We start from the raw sequence: 18,853 nt of genomic DNA, 5'->3' as shown, positions 1-18,853 counted from the left end.
ATCTGCTAGAGGGATTGGCATTGAGCCATGCTGTAGTCATGACAAAGAACTTCAAAAGTAGAGGGAAAATTCTTCAATAGGTTAAAATCAAACTGGCCTCAGACTTCTCCATTAGAGCAATGTCAATGAAGTTCTGAGGGAAAATAATTTAAAAAATAAATAAAACTCAAGAATTTTTAAAAAATAAAACAGGAAGCCATTTTTGAACATGAAATGACTCAGGGATCATGAAGCTATTATGAAAGACTGCAAAGAAACACATTTTTTGGTAGTTCTTCCCATCAAAAGGTGAACTTTGTTCTTCATCTTTTGCATCTTGGCTGGTCTTATGATTTGTTTTGACCAATACATTGTGGCAGAAGGGGTCCTGTATGAGTTCTGAGCCTTAGTCTAGGAGACCTTGCAGCTTCCATTCTTGCTGTCTGCTGCGAACAGCCTGAGCCAGCCTCCTGGAACAGCTACAAGGTGCCCTGCTGACTGCCACACCTCAACCATGCAGCCCCAGTCAAGCAACCAGCTGACTGCAATTGCCCAAGTGAGCCAGGAGAGATCTGTAGAACGTCCCAAATGAAGCCAGCCCAATGTATAAACCCACAGAAGTGTGTGCTAATAAATGAGTGTTGGGAGTATTTGAAACACAAGTAAAGGGTAACTAAAACACCAATTGAAAATGAAGAAGTCAGGGCTGGCATTGTGGCACAGTGGGTTAAACCACTGTTGGCAATGCTGGCTTCCCATATGGGAATGCCAGTTTGAGTCCTGGCTATTCTGCTTCTGACCCAGCTTCCTGTTAATGCACCTGGGAGGAAGAAGAAGATGGCCCAAGAACCTGGGTCCCTGCCACTCACGTGGGAGACCCAGATGGAGTTCCTGGCTCCTGGCTTTGGTTTACTCAGTCTTAACTTACAGGCATTTGAGGAGTGACCAAGTGGTTGGAAGACATTTCTCTCTGTCTCTCTGTCTCTCTCTCCATTCACATAAATAAATAAATCTTTTTAAAAAACAAATTGAAGAAGTCAGAAATAATCAGTGAGCAAGCCACAGATATATTTAAATATTGTACTGAAATTGTAACAAATTCACAGGGAAATAATGGACAAAGTTCAGTGTAAATGTCATAAACCCCAACAAAGTAAAAAAAAAAAAAAATCACAGGGAGTAGGAGGAGGCAAAAAAAATGGGTGCTGGTCTACCTTTAATGGCTGGGAATTCAGGACTGATCAATACTGAAACAGTTTGAAAAGTGACTCTGTCCCAATAATGATTTTTGCAGTTTTGTTTAACGTTTAAGAACTCTTTTGTGAACTAGTCTGTCTTGTGATGAAGTACATGCATCTGAGTAGTTCTTCCAGGTTTCTCTTTTGCTCAAATAAGAATACATTCAATACTTTATTTAAAAAATGCTTTGTTTTAAAAAATAGCATGTGCAGAAGGAGCCTATTCCAGGTGCTTTTTTTTTTTTTTAAGATTTATTTATTTATTTATTTGAAAGGCAGAGTTAGAGATGCAGAGGCAGAGAGGGAGAGAGAGAGGTCTTACATCTGCTGGTTCACTCCCCAAATGGCCTCAACAGCTGGAGCTGGGCCGATCTGAAGTCAGGAGCCAGGAGCTTCTTCCAGGTCTCCCATGTGCATGTAAGGGCCTAAGGATTTGGGCCATCTTCTACTGCTTTCCCAGGCTCATTAGCAGGGAATTGGATCAGAAGTGGAGCAGTAGGGGCTTGAACCAGTGGCTTTACCTGCTATGCCGCAGCGCTGGCCCCAGCCTATTCCTGTTAATGTCACTCTATCTACATGTCTCCCTATCTCTCCTATCTGTACTCATGCATGTAATTATAATGTTCACAAATACAGATATTAATATTTCTGTGATATTAAAGTTAGGGTGGTTTCAACTTCTCTGTATTTCTGGAAATTTTTATAAAGGGTTCCTCTTACTTTTATAAAGTTATTAAAAGAATTTCCAAGAAGCTTTACAAACAGTGCTAGTGAAAAAGGGGGCATTTGAGTGAAGAATACAAACTGACACTGTGTTTGAAGATGTAACCTATGCAAATTGGTGGTGTTCAATCATGGTTACACTTTGTAACCACTAAGGACAAACTTTTGAAAAATACCAATGTCCAAGCTTCAGCCCAGGCCCAAGAAATAAAAATCTCTGGAGTGGGGGCCTGGATATGGATACATCTTAAATGTTCCCCCAGGTGATCCTGATGTGCAACTCTGGCTGAGGTCCACTTGACTCACATTTCCCAAGATGCACTGGGTGCTGCTGAATGCCAGGGCACTCCACTCCTGACTCTCTAGTCCCAGATCAGGACTGGTTACTAAGGAAGGAGAGGAGCACACAGGGGAGGCTCCTAGCAGTCTCTGCCACAATCTGGTTTCCCTGGCTGTCATTGGATGCCTGTCAGCAGGAACTGCGGCTGCCTGTGTTCTTGTTTACATCCAGGAGAGAGAGGCTGATGTTTTTCTCCCCACATGCACTGAGCTGGCGCTTCTTTGTGCCTCACTGGCTCAAAATGGGTAAGGCACACCCATTAGAGAACCAATTTCTAGCAAGCGTGATGGCGTTATTGTGATGGGCTTACTAATGCTTCCCAAACTCTATTGTACACTATAGGAATTGCCCAAGAATCTTGTTAAAATGCAGATTCTGATTCAGCAGATCTGGCTTCGGGCCAAGATTCTGCATTTCTAACAAGCTCCCAGGTGATTAGAACGACGGTTGAGGTGTCAATTATAATGTTCACTTTAGCTACCAAGCACCCCAGCTATTTACATTGGCTGAGGAGTACATGCTTTCCTTGTAGGTAGATCTAAAGAGAAGCCAATTATAATCAGAAGTGTCTAATGAGCATGGCAGATTGTTAAGCACATGTGAAGGCACAAAAGCAAGAAACTGCTTGCCCCGCATAGGGACTTGCGAGCTGAGGAGGAGACAGGGACAGAGGCAGGGTCAGGTCACTGAAGGGCTGGGTTTTAATCTGTGTTTCGCGGAGCACACGACCAGTAAGAGATTCTCCACAAAGAACAGTCTCCTAAGGTCAAATTTGTTGGGAAACATCGCATCCTGTACCTCTCACTTCAATATTTACAATGCATATTTTGATTTTGAGGGCGCTAAGCAGTTTGGCAGGAAAGAAGCCTTTTGTCAAATAGACATAATACCTCGTAGGCAGGTCAGGCTCTATAACTTGTGAAGCTTGGTGCAAAATGAAAAGGGGAGATCCCTTTGCCAGCAGTGATTAAAACTTTCTAGATGGTGACAACAGGGCACGAAAGCAACTGCAGAACCCCAGTGGCCTTGTGTCATTGCCTATGAAGCCAGTGCTGCTCCTGGAGACACTGGGAGCATTAACTGAGATGATGTATTGAAAACGCTTTGGTGCTTGCATCCTGTAAGCACCAAATAAGCAATAACTATGGTATACACACAGCGCTTAGTTAGGACTCTTTAATAACTCATTTCATTAGGCTTCAGCAGAAAAAGCAGAACTGATTAAGGAGATCCAGCCACGTTTCTCATACTTCAGGGAGGGGAGGCGGCCAGGCACAGGAACAAGTGTAAGACAAACACCGTCAGGACTATCCTTTCCTTTCCGAAACCCACTCTTCCCTATAGGTTTCCTGTCTATATGGTGACACAAGTCAGCCCAAGAGGTCCCAGGTCCAAGAGACTTCCTGGGAGAAGGCTGGGTTCTCTCAGTTCCAGTTCCATATTCTGAGAGAGGAAAGCCCGTCTACTTCCACCCAGGCTAAGCAACTGTATATAAAGACTCTTCTGCTACCCGCTCAATGGAGAGAGACGAAACCATTGTAAACCATGTACATTCCAGAATCTCCCACGCTTATTTGATGATGGGACATTTCCTAAAGGAATATCTTCTTCTTCTTCTTCTTTTTTTTTTTTTTTTTGAAATATCTTCTAACACTGGACAGAGCACATTCGGTGGGTGATAGGGGAGCAATAGGATGCTTGAAGTCGAAGGCTAGGGTGCCAAGAGTCAGATTTGTATTTTACATGGCAGTAAGCAAAACTAATTGGAGGGCGAGAGATGGAATCGGAACTTAATCAGGAGGGTTGACTAAGAGCTAGCTACAGATATCCAGACCTGGGAAGCAAGGCTAGTATTAGTGAGAGACAGAGACTATCCAGAAATATTTAAGAAGTAAAAATATCCATAGGGGATAAGAAGAAAAGACTGGTTCCAAGGAGTAGTTTGGGAAATTAATTGGGAGGGGGGGGGTACCACCAACCATGGACACAGTGCCGAAGAGATGGGTTGAGGGAGAGAGGGTGCAACTTCAGTTTTCAACATACCTGGTGCCAGGCTCTGCCCTCAGAGATGGACCACTTTTTTCTCTGGAAGGATTCAGCAAAGATTGATTTTTTTCTACTTAATAGTCTTTTAAAGTAGACATTGATTTGCTTAGAATAAAGCTAGTTTTGGGAGCACACAGAAGTTGAGCCAGAGGATGAGATTAAAACCAGTGACTGCCGGCGCCGTGGCTCAATAGGCTAATCCTCCGCCTAGCGGCGCCGGCACATCAAGTTCTAGTCCGGGTCAGGGCGCCGGATTCTGTCCCGGGTGCCCCTCTTCCAGGCCAGTTCTCTGCTGTGGCCAGGGAGTACAGTGGAGGATGGCCCAAGTGCTTGGGCCCTGCACCCCATGGGAGACCAGGAGAAGCACCTGGCTCCTGCCTTCGGATCAGCGCGGTGCGTCGGCCGCGGCAGCCATTGGAGGGTGAACCAACGGCAAAGGAAGACCTTTCTCTCTGTCTCTCTCTCACTGTCCACTCTGCCTGTCCAAAAAAAGAAAAAAAAAAAAAAAGTGATCCAGAGTGATAAAGATTCTGAGTAGGTGCCTTCCATGGAATATTGATTGTCCAAGGTGTTACCTAACAGTTGGGGTTAAAATCCTCACACACTGCAAACGCAAGATAGTTCAAGGAGTATGAACTGGACAGTGCAGTTGGGAGCTGCACCTCGGTTTCTATTACTTAAGAACAATTGGCATGGTTGAATATGCTCTTTAGTAGACAACCTGCATCCATTTCAATTAAACACATAGTCTCTTCTGCAGCGTGACTGTATGGCCACAATATTTATTTTGGATAAATCCCTTACTGTGGTGACTTAAGGTTACAGATAATCCCCCGTAATAGATTGTCGTGTTGCTGTCTTGCCCTTCCGAAGCGGGCGGATGCCAGCCCCTCGATGTTGGACTTTCGAGCCTGCAGCACGGCGACACACGCAACTTTCCTCAAACATGGCCCCTGCCGTGCACGGAGCCTACAGGCGCCGGGGGAGCCATCTATTAAGCGACTCCCAGGGCAGAGAAGCCAGGTGTGCAGGCCTCCCACGTGGCAACCGGGCCGGCGGAGCGACAACGCGGCCGGGTCAGGAGGCCGGAATTACGGCTCCGCAGGGGCGCCCGGCGTGGGGCCGCGTGTCTTCAGGCGGACCCGGAGCAGCACCGGACAGCACGCCACACGCAGCCGCGGGGAGCAGCGGCCCGGCGGCAGCCACGCCGGGGTCCCTTTGTGTCCCCCGGGGCCAGCTCTGGGGGACTGGCAATTTGCGGAGCGCAGGCTCCGGCGGCCCGGGCGCCAGCACCAGAGGCGCCAGCGCACTCTCGGGGCCGCTTTTCACCCTTCACCCCGAACTCCTCTCCGTGTCCTGCGAGGGAGGCGAAGGGGGAACGCGAAAGGCCTGGGTCTTCGTGAGGCTCCTGTGGGGGCCATCGCCCCGGAAGGGAGAGAGTTCGCCCCCGGCGGCTGGGGACGGGCGTGTGGGGGCGAACAATGAGCGTGCCGGCAGGAAGCCGAGGGTGAGCGAATTCGGAAGTCGAGGCCCCACGCGGCAACACAGAAGAACGCCGCGTTCGGAAACACCACGCCTGCGCCGTCCGAGCCCCGCGCGCGCTCCCGCCGCGCGCCGCGGCCGAGCCGAGCAGGCGAGCGCGAGCCGCAGAGGCCCCGGCCCAGCCGCGAGCCCGCGAAGAAAGGGCGGGGGAGCGCACGCCGGACGGACGGCCGCGCACGCCGGAGCGCAGACGGCGCGCGCACGCGCAGAGCCCCCGCCCGGAGCGCGGGAGAAGGCACGCAAGCCACTGAGAGGAGCCGCGCCTCGGTGAGCGCCCCCCCGCCCCTTCCTCCCGGAGTGCCTTGCGCGCGGCCGGTGGGCGGGGGGAGGGGAGGGGAGGCAGCGGTGGCAGCCATGTTGTTGTGAGTCTCTGTGTCTCACCCTCGGTACTTCGGTGGTTCGGAGGAGGAGGGGGAGGAGAAGGAGGAGGTGGGGTGGGGGGGGAGGGAGGTAGGAGGAGAAAGAAGACATTGCCGCCACCGAAGGCGGAGGAGGGGGAGGACGGCCAAGAGCGACGCCGCCGTGTGCCCAACGGTCGGTGTCCCCGGCTGAGGCAGCGCGGCCGCAGCAGCCCCGTAAGTCAGCCCGCGCCTTCTCGCGCTCCCACCCTCCGGCGCCGCAGGGCCGGCTTCCCCGGCTTTGTGTGGCGGGCGGCCCCGCCGAGGGGAGGGCGGCCGCGGCCTGCGGGCTCCCCGCGCCGGCGGCGGCCTGGGGCCCGCTCGCACAATGCAGGGGGAGGGGTGCCGGAAGGGGGTGTGCGCCGGGCGGGGGAGGGGGCGCCGCGCTCCCCGCCTCCCCCGTGCGCCGGGCTCGCGGGACCCCCGGCTCGGACCCCGTGGTCCCCGGGTCTCGGAGCGCTGGGGGCCCTCGGGGTGGCGGAGTGGGGGCGAGGCCGGCTGGGAGGTGTGTGAACGCCGGGCCCGGGTGTGCCCCGACGTGGGTGTCTCAGCCGCGGTGCCCTGGGTTCGACAGATCTAGGTGCCCTTGGTCAGGAATGCTCGGTGTGGCCCTAGGCGCAGATTTCGGTCACTCAGACAGACACAGGCGTGCATCACGGCCGACGAGAAGGCGAGCGGCGCCCTTCTGTGTCTGAATTGGCGTCCGGTTTGGGGAAATAGATTGTTTATCGTTTTGTGTCCGAGCACGTGTGTGGGGGTAGTGCTACTTGTGGGAACGCGGCGAGAGAAAACTCGCTTTTCCTTGAACATAGCATTTCGGTGTTAACGCGTATTTAAACTTTGGAGATGTTTTGTCGACGTAGTAGGCGCCGTGAAACAAATCCTGTTAGGGTTTAATGCTTTTGAGGTTTTTACTTAGGAAAACTGGTGGCAGCTTTTTTGGCCAAGATTTTTTTAGGGGAAGCTTTGTTGGAAAAATGGTTTTAAACAGGAAGGAGAAACGCAGTACCTGCAGAGATATTGGATGTCAAGAAAACAGTGTTAACAAAGGAGTTAGCTGAGGATTTCATAGAGCTCGTTAACTGCTTAGATTACCACGTTGAGTGGGTGACTTCACCATGTGACCTAAAGTTTGGGAGGGTGATTTAAGGAATTCTAACCAGGAGTCATGCTAAAAATATAAGGATGAGTATTTTCAGTTAATACGGTTCTGTTCTTAGTCTTTTAATATCCTGGTTTTAAAAGATTTACTTCACGTGTAGACATAACGAATTGTTGACATTTCCTTTGCTGCAGAAATGTCTTAAAACTGCCATTTTGGGTGAAATTGAGTTGTTTGCAGTTGTATTTTAGTCTTTGATGGCAGTTTCATACACAGAAAAAGTTACTATCTTTAAAAAATTGTCTATTTCAGAAACGCTAGGCCAGGTGTTTTGTTTAGTGAGATTTCAACTGTTTTTAAAAAGCGTGAATTAATTACTGACATTTAAATTGTCGCCTTTACTAGGCCAAATTTTCTTAGAGGTAATTACAGGTAGATAAAATGAAGAATCTTAACGCAGATAGTCACACTTGGATGTTCTTTCTCTTAAACCTTCTATACTTGTTTACAAACCTTTTTGATGTTGGAAGATAATTGGTCTTCTTGAGTAGAAACTTAGCTAAGTTATACAAGTAATTGTGATCTGAGCTGGGAGCCAGATGCGGCATACAAAGCCAATCTTCTGTTATCAGGCTGTCTCTTTTTATAGATGCTGACAAGATCTTCATAATTTTAAGTGGAGCTTGCTTACTGTCTCCTGGACTCCTGCATACTTCCTAATTTAAAGACTTCATTGGGTTTCCATGATATGCAAATATTCTTTTTTTCATATTAACGTTTATGAATTTTAAAATACAGTATCCGAATTTCACTTTGCTTTATTTGACATGTTGAATAAGATTTTCTGACTTTTTAAGAAGGCATAAACTAATTTGACTTGCTCCTATTCTGCTACCATTTTCCTCTTCACTTTAATTTGTGAGGTGGAGCTCCTCCCTTGTCCCGGAGACTGTCGCTTGCAGAAAGCGGTTAATTTTGTTCTGCTGCTTCCTGTGGCCATCAGGAATAGATGGCTTCTTTTTAGAGGACAGTGCTATCTGTGACTCGGTTAGGATAATTTCAGGGTGTGGTATACAGAAACCCATTGGGTCTAGGTCTCAGTTTTTTTGCCTGCCAGTTATTGTAAAGTATGTGTTGGGTTGCCATCGATCTAACTCCTTCAGTCTCTCAAGTTCTGAAGCCTTGTGTGGTAGGAAAAGGTTTCCTCAAATTGTATGATTTGGATGCTAATATTTTAATAGTGGTTTTTATATTTGGCTGTATAGACTGAAGTCAGTTTTCATTTGAAATTTATTGCTTTTGTAGTTGAAAGTGAGAGATGTATTTTCAAGTGATACACTGTATGTAGAATTGTAGAGGCAAGTACATGATAAATACTTTTTCTTTTCAGCGTTTCAGGTAGCAATATTTTAGAGACAGAGTTACTGTTTTGTTTTTTTTTTTTCCCCTAGTGATGTTTTCTTTCAGTGTCTCAGGAGATTCAGCTTATCTAAATGAAAAATTAAGACTTGCTTCATTAAACACATGTATCTCCTTCCAGAGTTGTTTTAATTCCAGTGAATTTGTAGAACTTTTTGTCTTTTATTGACTTTTTTTTTTTAAGTGAAAAGTTTTGTTTGATCCTTGCTTGGGTTCTTTTTATGTTCTTCGAAAGTGTTTTCAAGAATTACAAGGATGAGTTGTTCAAGCTTGTTGGTAGAAGGCTGATTTATTCAGTATGTTCCACTTTGCAGATTTAGCTACTGTGATCTCATCCATTTTCAGGTTACATGTTTCCTCTCACTGTAGTTTTCTTGTGGAAGGAGAAAAGATGATAGTACTGGGAAACATCCATATGTGCACAGTTGTGTGCATATTGCTCTTAGATGCAATATGCACAAAAAAGGGAAGTAATTTGAAATGTGAAAGGAGAAGGGGGAGAGGGCTGTACTTGAACAGTGTCAAGATGTTTTGGTTGCAAATAGGACAGGGAAGAAAAAGGTCATTTACTTTACACAAAATAGGTATTTGGACCACAGCAGTAACTCCCCAGAATTTGTTTCCTAGAAAGGATTTGGTGCAATTGACTAGACCATGATCATACAAAATTATCTAGTCAACATTGTCGGAGGGAATAGACCTGCAGCCTCAGTAGTGTGGGAAATATGGGAGATCATTTGCATTGTTTTGTTAATACATATTTACATGAGTAAGTGTGTAGAGAACCTGGTTTGAGGTTAGATCTTGATGATTTCTATTGTAGTAGACCTCTTGTGTTGAGAGCAGCAAGTTCTAGATCTCAAAGTGGTGATCCCTAGTTTTAGGCACTGTTTCTGAAAGATGTATTTTCAAGATTTTCCAGTGATAAACTGTTTATAGAATGTGGAGGCAAGTACATGATAATTGCTTTTTCCTTTCAAAGTTTCAGGTAGCAGTATTTTAGAGACAGAGTTACTGTTTTTTTGAGATTACTGAGAGACTGTCTTAACTGACTACACAGATGCAGTTGGTTTTTATTGAGACATAAAAGAAGGCAAATGAGTGGTAGAAAAAGAGTGACCCTAAGTTTAGGTTATTTACTAGGCAGTTAGATGAGGCAAATTGTAGGTGGACTGTATTGTATGATGTTAATAAATACCAAAAAAAAGTTATACACACACTCAACACACCAGGTAGGAGTCACTTGAAACTTTGATGACCAGGTCATTTTTTGAGCTGGTTTATTAAAGCATCTCCGTAATGTTTTATCAGTACTTTTAATGCAGGTAGATAAAAAAAAAATTAACATTTTCTGTTATAAGTTCTGAACCTTTGAAATCAATTCAACATAAACAGAATTAAGTTTCATAGTTAGGAGAGGGATTGTGGCTTCTGCTTTGCCTACATATTACCATTAAAAGTATAATTGCTTTTTGTCCAAAGGTGCTTTCATTTAGTTCCTAAATTATGTGGATCCTACACTAGCAAAAATAGGTGTGCTCAAGATTCTTGGCGAACATAAATTGTTTGCCAATTATCAGAATTTCAGTTGAGAAAATATTCATAGGGTGATGTTTGAAGAGCATTCAGTACGTTTGTTAGTCTGAGTATTAAGACACAGTTTGGGATGCCAGCTTCCTATATGGGAGTCCCTGGGTTTGAGACCCAGCTCTGCTCCCAATTACATTTTCCTGCTAATATGCACCCTGGGAGGCAGCAGGTGTTGGTTCAAGTAGCTGGGTCTCTGCCACCCATGGGGCAGACCCGGATTGAGTTCCCTGTGGTTCTGCGTGGCCTGGTCCCAGCTGTTGCTGGCATTTGGAAAGTGAGTCTGCAATATAGGAGATTTCTTTCTGTGTGTATGTGTGTCTCTGGGATGCCAGCATCACAGGCAACAACTTAACCCTCTGCGCCACAACACCAGCCTCTGGTTTACTTATTATGGTGGGTCATTAATACTGTAGAAGAAGTTACTTATATTTCAACTTCACATATTACTTGATTTCCTCTGCATAATCACCCTATGAAGGAGGCGTTGTGATTCTCACATATAAATGGGGAAACAAATCAGAGTTTTAACTGATCTGAGTTCATTCCACTGTTAGAGCCAAACCTGTAACTATATTCTGGGTCTTTTGATTCTGGTTTCTGTTACACCATCATGAATAATACTAATTTTTTTTTTTTTTTTAGTTGGGCAACCTCTAGAGTGTGGGTATGGTCCTTAGCCATATGGTGGTCCATAAGGAGAACAACCCTAACTACACAGGCAAGCATCACTTGGATAACTTAAATTTATCTGTGTCTTCTCCAGACTACGTCAGATCAGCCTTAGGTAAATGGGGTTTGAGCATCTGCAGTTTTTAATTCTCCTGTCTAGATTATGATGCATTGTGAAGGTTGGGGGACCAGTATTCTTGAAAAGGGCTTACACATAATCATGAGAGGCCTATGAAGAGTTTCCAAAATGTCTGCATTTAGTCTTGTGGGAATCAGCAGATCCTTGATTTAAGAAAGGTGTACTGGTAATCTATCCCATATCTTACCTCTTGTGTAATCTATCCCATATTTTACCTCAGGTGATTAAACCTTCTGAGTACCAAAGAGATAGCTTTCTTTAGTGATTAATCCTCTTATTCACAAAGCATTAGAGTTGGAGTCTTTTGGCCTTTATTGGTGTTTTCTGAATTCACATCAAGGATAGTGTTTAGGTGATGGGAGTAATGACAGTTTTCTTGTTTCAAAGATGGATTGATTATTCGAACCATAGAGTGACAGAGATCCTGCATCTTCTGTTTCACCCCCTAAATGGCTACAACAGCCAGACTTGGGCCATCTTCTTTGCCTTCCCAGACGCAGTAGCAGGGAGCTAGATCAAAAGCAGAGTGGCTAGGAAAGGAACAGGTGTCAACAGTGGCAGCTTAACCTGCTGCACCTCATTGCAGGTCCTAACAAAGTTTTCTTAAACAGTTTATCTTTAATCTAATGTAAATATATTACAAAGCAAATAACAGTACAGTGTTTTGAAAGCCAGAAATAATGTAAATTACATTTGTCAGGATATTTTCAAATACGGTGAGTTTAAATATATAGCTTACTTGGCTGTATTTTTTAATTATTATTATTTTGAAGAAATTATCAGAGTAGGATAGAACTGACCTGGAAGGATGGTAAATACTAATTTCATGTAAGTGCTATTCCTTTAAATCAGATGATAGGATATTAGATCTACAAACTGTGTTTGCTTTTAAATATCCAAAGTGTTGTGAAGGTATGGCTGAAGATAATTACTGTAGTAAATACTGAATGTATATCAGTTCTTTTGTGTTGCCTCTAAAACTGTTGGGAGCATACATATAGGACTGAATTGAGAGCATTTTTCTAGGAATAGCTTTTTTCCTCATATTTCTTTATAAGTCATAATACATAGACTGTAGTTATATTTGTTTTAGGGGGTATATCTAGTCCTCTTGATAACATTATTGTAAAAATACATATTGCTTTGAAATAAGCTATAGAAATCATTTTGGTGCACAGATGTGGCATATTACTAATTAGTTCATTAGATATTTGAGCCCTATAGATGTTGGTTTTATGTTGAGATATTATTTTTCAATCTGATACGACTATAAGAAGTATGTAAATATGTCTAGTGATTTTAATGTTTATGTTTTAAATACTTTTAAAAATACAGATAGTGTATGGGGTATATTCTAGGAGTAAAGAACTATAAAATGTAAAGTGTAAAAATCATGTCTTTTATCTTCCCGGATATAACCATTCCTCTGGTGTAAGGTTAAGTTACACTCTTACTGTTTTTCATATATACATTTGTATGTATGCTTGTATTCTATGTTTACAAAACTAAGATCATAGTAACACACTAATTTTCAGTTTGCCTTTTTGTTTAATATCCTGGAATATTTTTATTTTATCATTTTGTTTCTCTATTGCATTATCTTTAGTATCCTCCATTTTGTTCTTCTCCCTCATAATTATTAAGATTTCATGGGGCCAGCGCTGTGGTTAATTCTCTGCCTGCAGCGCCGGCATCCCGTATGGAGCCGGTTCTAGTCCTGGCTGCTCCTCTTCCAATCCAGCTCTCTGCTGTGGCCTGGGAAAGCAGTAGAAGATGGCCCAAGTCCTTGGTCCACTGTACCCACATAGGAGACTGGGAAAAAGTTCCTGGCTCCTGGCTCCGGATCGGCAGAGCTCTGGCCGTTGTGGCATTTGAGGAGTGAACCAACGGAAGGAAGACCTTTCTTTCTGTGTTTCCCTCTCACTGTCTGTAACTCTACCTCTCAAATAAATAAATAGAAATCTTAAAAAAAAAAAAAGATTTCATAGAACATTAACAACCAAAACAGTTGGAAAGATCATGTTAAATTTTTTTCTAGTCTAATTATGAGTTAGAGACCTTTTCAAATCTAAAGAGTAAGCTGCATCTCTTATTAATATTGAAAACTGAGTAAATGCTATGGGAATTGAGAAAACTTGGGATAGTTTTTATGGAGAAAGCATCTGAGCAAAACTTGGAGATTTGTGGGATTTGCACAAGAATAGGTAGTGGAGGGCTGGAAAGGTGGCTAGAATAATGTAAGCAGGAGGAAGAAGGTAGCAGAGAGGTTCACGGTTACCTTATGAGTTGAGTGCTTTATGCTTCCTTGCTGTGGGGGAAAACACTGGACTTGTGGTCTCGATAGTAGTGATTTCCTCTGCCATTTTAGTAGCTTTGCCTCATCAGAGTAGGGGAATTGACTGCAATTTCCTTATTTGTGTTGGATTGCAGTGAGAATTAGACAGAATGTACCTCTGACATAAAGTTGAATGCTCAGTAAATTCTGTTACTCTCTTTGGGTTAAGGTTGTCTGATTAAATTAGTTCAGCAGAGTTTGGAGATGAATTTTCAGGAACATTTATTTCATAGTTAAAAGGACAATTGAACTAATAAGTGAAATTAAGTTCATACAGTAACTCGGACCTTAAGTCGCAACTTTGGGGGAAGTAGCCACCTTTATAACATACAGTTAATAGATAAAATATGGATAAAATATCCAAATTGAGTCTCCTTTAATGTCTAGCATAAATACCACCTGCTTCATGTTTGTCATTGTTATATGTATTTTACTAAACTTCACAATGAAAATTTTCAAATACAAGTGGGAAAGTACAGTGAACCTATAGATATGTGTCATTCATGTTCAGCATTATGTGAAATCTTGTTTATACTTCTATTTTCCTTTTTTAAAACATTTTAAAAGCAAATCTCAGACTGCTTATCATTTCTTTTTTTATGAATTTGTCTATTTATTTGAAAGGCAGAGTTAGCGAGCCTCCATCCACTGGTTCACTCCCCAGATGGCCCCAGCGGCTAGGACTGGGCTAGATTGAAGCCAGGAGCTGGTAGTAGCATCATCCAGGTGTTCCACGTCGGGGACAGGGGTCCAAGCACCTGAGCCATCTTCTTCTTTCCCATGTGCATTAGCAGTGAGCAGGATAGAAAGTGGAGCAGCTGGGACTCAAACCCACACCCTTATGGGGTGTTTGGCATTGCAGGTGGCAGTATTACCCCCAGTGCCATAACACTGACCCCTACTTCTCGTTTCAAGCGTTAAGTTGTTTTATATTGAGGACTTGTAAAAATAATAGTTGTCTTGCTAGTATCACAATTAACAATTCCTTAATGTTACATACTATCCAATTTTAGTTTTCATTTCCCTGAGTTTTCTCATAAAAGTCTTTCAAACTTGGTTTTTTAGAATCAGGATTCAAACAGGTTTTATACAACTCATTTGACTTTAAGCTTTGATTTTCTTTCTCTTCCCCTCTAGTAAAATTGAATTTTTATAAATACATTAGTGAAACTGATTCTTTTCTTCTTCCCTTTTTTGGAATTTTAGATTTTCGTGATTGTCGATCTATTAACTTTTTCTTATGTGTCTCTCAATTTTCTGTAAACCAATATTTAGATCTAGATCTAGATCTAGGATGGGATTAAAGTTTAGTTTTTTGAGGGTCTTTTTATGGCATGATTTCTTCATGGGTAGTGGTACTGTTTCATATTCTTACATCATAGGGCATGCAATATCTTGTTCTACCTGTATAATGTCACATTTAAAATGACCAACAATAGCAATTTAGAAATACTGCTTTTTTGGGATACTCATTTCATCCTATTTTTGACATTTCACATGTATCTGATATAATTAAAACAATTTTTCTGATATCTAGCAATGTTCTAAAGCCTGTCATACTCATTTTCATTTAAGTTATTTGACTTGCATCTCTCAAGTGACAACTAAAGCATCAAAAGCTAGCATTGACTGAGGTTGTGTTAATGTGTAGAGCTTATCTAAGTAGTAGTTTTGTTTCCCAAAATAAAGTGAGAGAATGAATGCCTTGTAGTATGAGAGACTTGTATTTAAATATATGGTGATTCTCTTTTATGAGAGAATTTTAAGTGATAAAAATATAGCCTTATGTTTGCATATATAAATATATATACATATATGTGTGTATATATATATGTTTGCCTCAGTACTAGAAAAAAAAATTTTTAAGCCTTCATTTGAAAGGCAGAAAGGGAGAGATCTTCAATCTGCTGGTTTACTCCCTAAATGGCTGCAACAGCCAGGTTATGCTAAGCTGAAACCAGGAGCCTGAAATTCCATCAGGGTCTTCCAGGTGGGGAGCAGGGGCCCGGGTATTTGAGCCATCTTCTGCTTTCCCAGGTATATTAGCAGGGAGCTGGATGGGAAGTGGAGCAGCTGGGATTTGAACTGGTGCTCAAATCACAGGCAATAGCTTAACTCACTGAGCCACAAACCCCGCCCCAAGCTAGAGAATTCTTACACAGAAATATTTGGTAGGTTTATGTTTAATGTCTTAATGCTAGGGCTAGAATCAACACAAGAGTTGCACTAATGGAATCTTTAAATGGGATTCCGGTTTCTGGGAAAGTGTATCTTTTTTTTTTTGACAGAGTGGATAGTGAGAGAGAGAGAGAGAGACAGAGACAGAGAGAAAGGTCTTCCTTTTTGCCGTTGGTTCACCCTCCAATGGCCGCTGCGGCCAGCGCATCGTACTGATCCAAAGCCAGGAGCCAGGTGCTTCTCCTGGTCTCCCATGCGGGTGCAGGTCCCAAGCACTTGGGCCATCCTCCACTGCCTTCCCGGCCCATAGCAGAGAGCTGGCCTGGAAGAGGGGCACCCGGGACAGAATCCGGCGCCCCAACCGGGACTAGAACCCGGTGTGCCGGTGCCGCAAGGCAGAGGATTAGCCTGTTAAGCCATGGCGCCGGCCTGGGAGAGTGTATCTTGATAAAACTTGCTTTTAATGTCCAATTTCATTCAAAACATAGAACTTTTCTTTAGTCTAAAGATGAGCATGTGTGCATGGACAAACAAATGGAAAATAGGGGGGAAAATTGTGCGGCTCTTGGTTCACCCACTAGCTAAGTGACTTGTCCTATACTGCTAGAAAAATATGTGATTTAATTTATGCCCCAGAAAATTGATGATGATTAGTACCAACTGAATGTTAAATCATGGAAGGCTACTTTGAAAGTACTTTAAATAGCTAAGACTGGATTTAGATTTACCTTTGTTACAAGAATAAGAAAAGGCATTGCTAAATTAATTTTGTTGGCATATATGCTAACAAGGGGTTGAATGTGCAGAAGAGAAGTGTTCTTGAGGATGATAGTGACTGATAGCACTTTTTTTTTATGCAAAGTTCCTGTTCCTCATCAAATTTTTTTTTTTTAGAAACTTTTTTTAACTTTTATTTAATGAATATAATTTCCAAAGTACAGCTTATGGATTACAATGGCTTCCTCCCCTCCAGTAGCACTTGTTTAATTATTATGTTTATTAAAGACTGGGGATGACTCTCAAGAATGTTGTAAGCCCCCTATCACTATCTTTAAATTGCTTTAAGATTTATGTGAATCAGTAAGCTTTTTATGGTTTTTGTAATTGATATAAAAGATAGCTCACAACCTTCAGGTGTAGAGGACCAATTTGGAGAAATAGTGCCATGCAACTAGTCATTTTGTGTTAGTAAATGTTTTAAGCACTACAAAAAGTCTGAGAAAGAACCTTATTGTCTTTTAAAATTGTGCATCTGTGTGTTTGAAAGCATTTACAGTCATTACCTAGATATCAGTGATTTCATGAACTGAAATCCATAAAATACATTTTTTCTATATGCAGCATTAGGTGGCTAATACACAGTCCCTAGTCTCTTTGATCCCACAGCTTAATTTCTACTCTAGGCTTAAAATATAACCAGTTAGGAGATCATGAAATTTTGAGTAGTGTCATGTTGTGTTAGACAGCTTTAATACCACTTACTGTGGTTCTAAATGTTCTTTATGGCCTCTTATTTTATATGGTACCTATATAGTGAGGAAGTGTCTTCAGATGTCAGAAAAATTGACTCTTAATGGTATAAATGCATTGATGCATTTTCTTTCTTTCTTTCTTTCTTTCTTTCTTTCTTTCTTTCTTTCTTTCTTTCTTTCTTTCTTTCTTTCTTTTTTGGATAGGCAGAGTGGATAGTGAGAGAGAGAGAGAAAGGTCTTCCTTTTTGCCGTTGGTTCACCCTCCAATGGCTGCCACGGCCGGCACACTGCGCAGATCCAAAGCCAGAAGCCAGGTGCTTCCTCCTGGTCTCCCACGGGGTGCAGGGCCCAAGGACTTGGGCCATTCTCCACTGCCTTCCCGGGCCATAGCAGAGAGCTGGCCTGGAAGAGGGGCCACCAGGATAGAATCCGGCACCCCAACCGGGACTAGAACCCAGTGTGCCGGTGCCACAAGGCGGAGGATTAGCCTGTTAAGCCACGGCACTGGCCTATTCTTTATTTTTTTTTTTTTAAGATTTATTTTATTTATTTGAAAGAGTGACGAAGGGAGAGAAATCTTCCATGTACTGGTTCATTCTCTAAATGGCCTCAGTGGCCAGGCTGAAGCCAAGACCCTGAAACTCCAAGTCTCCCATGGTGGGTGGCAGGGGCCTAAGCACTTGGGGCATCCTCCACTGCCTTCCCAGATGCACTCACAGCAGGCTAGAATGGTAACTGAGCAGCTGGGATCCAAACTAGTACTCATGGGATGTCTGCGTTCCAGGTGGTGGCCTAATTTGCTGTACCACAACGCCGGGCAATGTTCTTGGTTGTTTACACATATTAGTGAACTTTTTGGGTTATGTATTTGGGTAAATATGGACATTATCACAGAACTAATGAAGTTGTTGTTTGAAATGCTTCACCTGTATTCTAATTTAATTAATAGTGATCTGGGGGCCAGGGCTGTGATGCTGTGATGCAGCGGGTTAACACCCTGGCCTGAAGCGCCGGCGTCCCATGTGGGTGCCAGGTCAGGATCCGGCTGCTCCTCTTTCGATTCAGCTCTCTGCTGTGGCCTGGGAAAGCAGTGGAAGATGGCTCAGGTCCTTGGCTCCTGGCTTCGGATCAGTGCAGCTCAGGCCGTTGCGGCCAACTGGGGCGTGAACCATCGGATGGAGGACCTCTCTCTTTCTCTCTCTGCCTCTCCTCTCTCTGTGTAACTCTGACTTTCAAATAAAATCTTAAACAAAAAAAAAATGATCTGCCTACAGAAAAGTTATCTAATATTGTTAAGTTTAGAATGAGTAAAATAAGTTACTATTGTTTCTTTTCTTTTGCTAGGAAACAGTCATAACCTTAAGAACTTTTTGTTCTAATTTATTTCAAGATTACAGTGATCATAGTCATAGGAAAATTTCTATGATGTATTTTCTATATTAGCAAATTCAAACAGGATTATAAAGTTTCAAGCCTTAATAATTCAGGAAAAAAAAAGTTGAAGACAGAATCAACAGCCTGAGTAATACAGTACATTGTAACTCTTGAATACATTTTCTTCAAATAAGCAGTCAATTCAGTATTATGTAACTGGTTGCTAGATAGATTGTATTGCTTGTTAGAAAATTGCTTCTACCTAAGTATAACCATTCAGGGTGAAGTCATTAAATTCATGTCCAAGAT

General features: G+C 43.0%; 1 protein-coding gene across 7 annotated transcripts in view; it reads left to right on the top strand.

Moving 5' to 3' along the window:
- The first annotated feature begins 6,202 nt into the window (after positions 1-6,202).
- PUM2 (pumilio RNA binding family member 2) overlaps positions 6,203-18,853 on the top strand; it is a 92,260-nt gene continuing 79,609 nt past the window's right edge. For 3 of the 7 annotated variants that reach the window (XM_062209018.1, XM_062209014.1, XM_062209010.1), the window contains exon 1: positions 6,336-6,443. The gene's annotated coding sequence lies outside the window, so the exon portion shown is untranslated. Of the gene's footprint in view, positions 6,231-6,335; positions 6,444-11,019; positions 11,162-18,853 lie in introns of those variants that run through there. The other 4 variants (XM_062209012.1, XM_062209011.1, XM_062209013.1 and 1 more) reach the window with 4 other exon arrangements.

This window comes from Lepus europaeus, chromosome 13, assembly GCF_033115175.1.
Source record: "Lepus europaeus isolate LE1 chromosome 13, mLepTim1.pri, whole genome shotgun sequence".
Taxonomy (NCBI): domain Eukaryota; kingdom Metazoa; phylum Chordata; class Mammalia; order Lagomorpha; family Leporidae; genus Lepus; species Lepus europaeus.
The sequence above is the reverse complement of the archived record's forward strand: the minus strand, read 5'-3'. Positions and strand labels throughout refer to the sequence as shown.